The sequence below is a fragment of the Pinus tabuliformis genome, chromosome 5_1, assembly GCF_031772625.1.
Source record: "Pinus tabuliformis cultivar Carrire ecotype Pingquan chromosome 5_1, CPIR1, whole genome shotgun sequence".
In the NCBI taxonomy this organism is placed as follows: Eukaryota; Viridiplantae; Streptophyta; class Pinopsida; order Pinales; family Pinaceae; genus Pinus; species Pinus tabuliformis.
In genome coordinates this window covers 124,855,476-124,862,319 of record NC_142305.1, presented here as the reverse complement: position 1 = coordinate 124,862,319, position 6,844 = coordinate 124,855,476, and the positions used below count along the sequence as shown (strand labels likewise).

General features: G+C 34.1%; 1 pseudogene across 1 annotated transcript; it reads left to right on the top strand.

The window, feature by feature from the left end:
* Nucleotides 1–2,669: 2,669 nt before the first annotated feature.
* On the top strand, nt 2,670–4,853 carry LOC149163733 (cytochrome P450 716B2-like; annotated as a pseudogene). Its single transcript, XR_016260180.1, has 2 exons — nt 2,670–3,798; nt 4,194–4,853. The product of XR_016260180.1 is annotated as a cytochrome P450 716B2-like (transcript).
* The last annotated feature ends 1,991 nt before the right edge of the window (nt 4,854–6,844 follow it).

The following is a 6,844-nucleotide window of genomic DNA, read 5'->3' as shown; positions in this document are numbered from 1 at the left end:
TATCATCATCTCAGAGACTATGTAGCGAGGAGGATCATGTTGCTACAGTATATTTTGACAGAGGAGCAAGATGCTGACATTTTGACAAAGGCATTGTCAAAGTGTAAATTTGAGTTCCATAGAGACAGGATTGGGGTGGCAGATAATCCCTTTCTTGTTGAGAGGGAGCGTTGAAATATGGCAACAAGAATATTCCAATTTAATTAGTCCTTCAATTAAATTGTGAATTAAAATCAAATTTAGTCTTAACAGCTACTTGGACATAGTTAATTAATTTATTTTAAATTAATTAGTTGGAGAAATTCAATTTAGAAGTCTTCCTGAAGTCATGCAAGAGTTATCCCTTAAATTAAGGAGATAAGATTGAGTTATATTTTAGTTGTAATTAGTTAACTCAGTTTGCTGAGTTAAGTCCAATTAAATTAGTTCCAAAATGTTTGAGGAACTAATAGTGAGTTAACAGTCAGTTGATGCATTAATGCACTCAACTAGTGCTACTCCAGTTAACTGAAGATTCCCTCCTCAGAAACTCATGCATGTCTATTCTAAGAAAGACCCAATTGAGATTAATGTTCAAGGATAGTGTACTATCAGTTGCATGTGTTTTCTCATGGAGAAAAATCATGCATGCAGTCAAGGATTTATCCTTGGGGATTGCATAGTTTTGAATGCTTGGTTTTCCACTTGGTAATAGGCAAATCAACCACAATGAACAACACAAGGAAATAGGAGCTTGGATGGCAAAGAGGAAGGCTGGAGAGAAGCCAAGATTGCCTGTGAGTATCTGTGAGGATTGTACTGAGAGATGGCTAGTTGTGAGAGCTAAGGCTTTGTATAATTCCTATGTATTTCCACCATGCATGATAATAGAATAGTGTGGGATTTTTAGTTGAGGCTTTCCACAAAATTATTTTCATGTGTATTGTTCATTGATTCTTCTTCTTCTGGTTATATTGTTCAACTCAATCTTTAAACTTCAACAAATTGATAGTAGAAGTAGGTTATAGTATTCTACTTTGATTTATATTGCATTATCAGGTTAACCTATCACAGATTTTCTACAGTTTCACTCGAAATGAGTTGCAACGAATTCATGATGACTAGCACTACGTGGTTGTTTAAGTTCCACACTGATCTGACAAATTTTAATTTTGAGCAAATTTTGAGCTCCATATCACTCTTCCCCACTAGAAGCTTTTGGTCCCCAAAATATCACTTCTAGTACATTTTTGGTATACATCCAAATATCCCCTAAACAAAATATAATAGAGAAAAATGGAAATACATGAAAGAGGGGGCCTTGTAAGACTCGTTGGTAAAAAATAAGTTGGTAGGCACCACAACGCCATATGGGTACCACATTGGACCATTGCCGATGTGGTAGGGACATGAAGGCACATGAGTGTTCCATGTGGTAGCCTCTTGTTGACATGGCAAGTGTTAGTGGAAGAAACTTTAAATCAACACAACTTTCAATCTGAGAGTTTAATTGAGATAAAATTTGTATTGCTAGAAATATCTCAATAATATGAACACGATGGTGATCTATGTTTCTGGGTTTCAATGAGTTTGGAAATTGAGGGCTTTTGTAGCTCCATCTTCACCACAGACTGTGAACATCAGGTTAATTATAAAGTATCACCTTCCACATCTAAGTATAACATAATGGGGTGGGAGGGTCTATTATACTCTCCTCTAATTTTGCAAGTTCTTAACTCTCTACTTTACCATTTTTGATCTAGTATTCAAGGTAGCCGACTAGAGATAATAATTTTACAAAAGTGATGTAAATATTTTCTATTGCAATACAAATACTACATAATAATAATAATAATAATAATAATTCTTTTTAATATAAGGTATATGTACCTTTTAATATATAGACATTTTTATTTAAAAAACATATATGTTTCCTTTTAGATTAAATAAATGTTCAAATCTACTGCTCTTTCAAATTTTAAACTTAATTTTTTATCAATAATTTTCTATTAATTTTTAAGAAAAAATGAATCTTCATTTTAAATGAATGAATTACTTCATGTACTTTATTATTTAATTTAAAATATTAATTTAATAAATAATTAATTTACATTTACATTTCATTCTTTCTTATATTCATTTATATTCATTTTAATAGAGTAGTTAAATAGAAGCCACTGATCATCATGGGTACAAAAATGTTATAAATTCTTTAAATTCCACAAAAGAACAAGAATTGGATATCATTTTTCTTTGTAAATACATGTTCTACCACACCTACATCACTATACACTCCACTTCACTCAAAATTACACAATATTCCCCAAACACTATTAATTTTATAACAAATAACCTTCCTATCATTTTCATGAATAAGAGAAAAACAAAACCCCACCATCAAGTGAGAAAAGCAAAACCCCACCATCAAATGAGAAAGACAAACCCACACCATCAAAGAAAAGATGAAACCCTTTAATAACTTTTTTTCTCCATTTTATTGAAAACTACAAAATCTTATCCTTTATTATTATCTTTTTCGACTCTAATAGGATTAACTCTTCTTACCGGCCACCCATCCAATTGGCAAGAATATCTAGTATGCATATAATAATAATACAGGCCACCCATCCAATTGGCAAGAATATCTAGTATGTTTATAATAATAATACAGGCCACCCATCCAAGATGCTCTGTATCTGCCTGCCCCGTAAAAATTTGTACGGGCCTTCACGCCTAACAGCCATAGTTTCTATCTGATCTACAGGCCTTGAGCTTCTCTGTTTTCCAGTTCCAGATTTGGAACCCGTCATATTATACTTACCATGGTTTGCAACGAAGCTACGACACTGCTGCACAAAGCCCAACAACTCGAGAAGCCGCCGTTCATTTTTACTGTATTTGTCGCATCTGTGATAGGTCTCGCCGCCTTCTTTTATTTCATCAATAACCGTAGAACTAGGGCTTTACGAGGAATCCCGCCCGGCACCTTTGGATGGCCTGTGATTGGCGAGACATTAGAATTTCTAGGATGCCAGAGGAAGGGAAGTCCCCAGGATTTCTTTAAAAGTCGAACACACAAGTATGGAAACGTGTTCACCACTTCCCTTGTTGGCCACCCAACTGTGGTGCTTTGCAGCCCCGAAGGCAACCGCTTCTTGTTCTCCAACGAGAACAAACTGGTGGTCAATTCATGGCCTTCCTCCGTTGGAAATCTATTCCCAGAATCTTTAATTACAGCAGTCGGAGACGATGCAAAGAGGTTGAGGAGAATCCTGATGACGTTCCTGAGGCCGGAGGCCCTTCAGAAATTTGTAGGGCGAGTGGATTCAATGACCAAAGATCACCTGGCCGAGTACTGGATCGGTAAAGATGAGGTGACAGCTTTACCTTTATTCAAACGTTACACTTTCTCTCTCGCTTGTGATTTGTTTGCCACCATAAACAATGCTGACGAACAAGTCAAGCTTTGGCAACATTTTAGGGTTTTTGTGAAAGGAGTACTGCAGATTCCCATAGATCTACCCGGTACGCGATATAACAAAGCCAAGCACGCAGCTAATGCCATTCGCCAACAACTCAACCGCATTCTTAATGAGAGGAAAATTGCATTAGAGGTGGGAAAGGCTTCTCCAGAGCAAGATCTGTTGTCGTTCCTGATCTCTAATGTTGACGAGCACGGTGAGTCTCTCACGGACAGCGAGATTCTGGACAATATCCTTGATCTATTATATGCAGGTCATGACACCAGCAGTTCTACTTTGACAGTGCTGCTTAAATATTTGGCGGAGAACCCTAAGTGCTATGATGAAGTACTAAGAGGTACGCCCAATCATTCAATTATCCTCTAGTATTAGAATTCGAGATCGATTTATTGTAGCATCTATTCTGTTTCTGGCAGGAGAACCTCTCTAATCTGGGAGTGAAGTACTTATTTAGGGGAGTCATGTTAGGGAATAAGTAGGGGGGGATTCTTGGGATATTTATCGACGAACCCTTGTTATGTTCGATGGTATTGACGAAAAACTAGATGGGTATCTCTAATAATGTCCAAATTCGGGTACCCCGCAGGATCGAGAGGACTTACCTTCTGATCTGGGTGCAAATTAAGTTTTTTTTTGTCTTTTAAAAGCAGTTCTATAATTTGGTATCCAAATTACAGACCGTTTTGGAGATGCACATTTCTTAAACTAATAAGTTTCATTTGATATTTCCAGAGCAACTGGATATAGCAGGTTCAAAGGAGGCAGGGCAACTTCTGGAATGGGAGGACCTCCAAAGGATGAAATACTCGTGGAGAGTTGCTCAGGAAACGCTTAGACTGTGCCCTGCCGTTCAAGGGAGTTTTCGCAAGGCTATCACAGTTTGACTGAGATTAACCATCCTACTACTATTATTGGTTATAATGAACAGTTGTATTGGACCGTCAATTCGACCCACAAGAAATCCGAGTATTTCAGCGACCCTGAAAAATTCGATCCATCGAGATTTGAAGGAGACGGCCCTCCTCCCTACACGTTTGTCCCGTTTGGAGGTGGCCCGCGAATGTGCCCAGGAAATGAGTTTGCACGGATGGAAATACTGGTTTTTATCCATAATATTGTGAAGACTTTCAAGTGGAGTTTGGTGAATCCGGGTGAGAAAGTGATTGTGGACCCTATGCCTGGCCCTGTCAATGGACTGCCCATCAGACTCGTCCCACACCAATAAGTGAGGGCTTCCCTTTAGTGTCAAGATACCTCTCCATCGTAGCTTTAATTTCGTAGTCTTTTTTATTCCATATTGATCATCCATTGTATTGCTCTATGTAGATGACTGTCATATTAATGTCGTCAGATTAGCAATATGCAGACTCGAAATCTGACATATAAATGGTTGTAGTTTATTTATGGTCTCATATTATAGCTATCTTGTGAACTTAAATAAGATTAAGAAATATATATTTTAAGTTGATTCATATTTTAATTTATAATTTTATATTTACATATTTTTATTATGATTTATTTAATCATTATCAAGCTAATCCATATTTATTATTATTATATAATAAATATATTAATAAAATAATAAATATCATTACCAATGTTAAGTTCTTATTCATTCTATATATATAATCATAATTCATATATGTATCATTTTTCAATTGATTTATTTTGGATATGAGTTTTCTTTCCCCGGCCATTCACCCTAGTAAATAAGCATAAAAACATAAGTTATTATTAATAATTGGAAATTAAGTCTCTACAAAGGTATTTTGGTGTATAAATATTAGAATACTATTTTTTAGTCTTTTGGTCTATAAATGTTAGAATACTATTTTTCAGTCCATATAAATTATGTTTTTAAATTTTCTTTAAAAGTAGCAATGATATATATATATATATATATCTATATATATATATATATTTGAGTGTTATATTTTTTTAAGTGTATTTATTATAAATACTATGTGTATGTTCAAGATTTAACAATAATATATATATAAAATAAAATTTTGTAATAAAATTTATTAAGTTATTTGTATTTTATAAATGAGGATTTGTTATTATTTTCATTATTAAATTTTTTAATCACGAAATTGACTTCTAATTCTAAGACTGGAATGCTTTCCAATTATGTTACAATATTTGTAGTTTAAACATAAAATGATAACTAATATTAACATTAAAAGATTAAATAAAATCTATTTTCACGAGTATTTATAAAAAAATTATGTTTACAAAAGTACCATATTTATCTTCCATTATTGTATGTATTAACTTTCCTTTTTTACTCATATTTATCTTCCATTATTGTATGTATTAACCTTCCTTTTTTACTTTATATATATATATATATATATATATATATATATATATATATATATATAAGATTTTATCAAGAGAATAAATGCACCTGATGCTTGTCACCAAGGAGATAAGGCTACATTGAAGGAATTTTTTTAAGCGGTTCTCCCTCCACATGTCTTTTGTGGTATGTACTATGTACAATAGGATTCAATGTAAAAATGAGGCACCTCTAGCTCTAATATCTACATATGTAAATGACCACAACTATTTTTTAGCATTACCTCCACTACTACTATAGATAGGTGCTCCTCCTTTCATATTTGGAAAAATAAAAATAGCCATAAATACCTTTAACCATGCACTGAAAAGAAGAGTGAACACCTCTCATAGTTCATGGGAAAAAACTGAGTGCCATGGTTTATAAATTTGTTTTCTAGCAACATGAATTAACGAGAGAAACATCAAGATTGTCGTTAAAAAAACAAGCTATTGTTCAAAAGTTTACTTAGTAGTCGAAGAAGAAATATTTGCTATTAGCATCCATGACATGGAAAAGGTTCAACAACTTGCTCTCGTTGGCTATCTAGAAGCTCACAATCAATTCACATAGACTCCTTCCTTCACTCCTTTCCCATTTCAAACATGTTAAACATCACCCCAATTTCTATTTTGAAACATGAAGGAACCCTAATCAACCACAATAATGAATTTCGAATTTAGGGTTCACGGGGTTTGTGGATAATTATACTTAGGTTGAATATGCAACCTTATCGTTGATAAACAATTGGTTGGATTCTACAATTGATGCCATGTCTAGGGTTTACAAGAGGCTTAAGTCACTTAATGTTGTAGATTGTAGGGATTTGTCTGATGATATTTTGGAATCTCTTAAATATCATAAAATTATCCAATGATATATCTTGAAGGTGTTTTTTCATTCAATGTCTTTGGGTTGTAAAAGATAGATATGAATTGCCTAACACTTGTGATGTTCTCATTGAGCTTATGATTGCATTGGCATTACCTCAGCCCCAAAAGCTCCTAGCTAGCCATTATTTGCATCTATTGAAATTATCTCT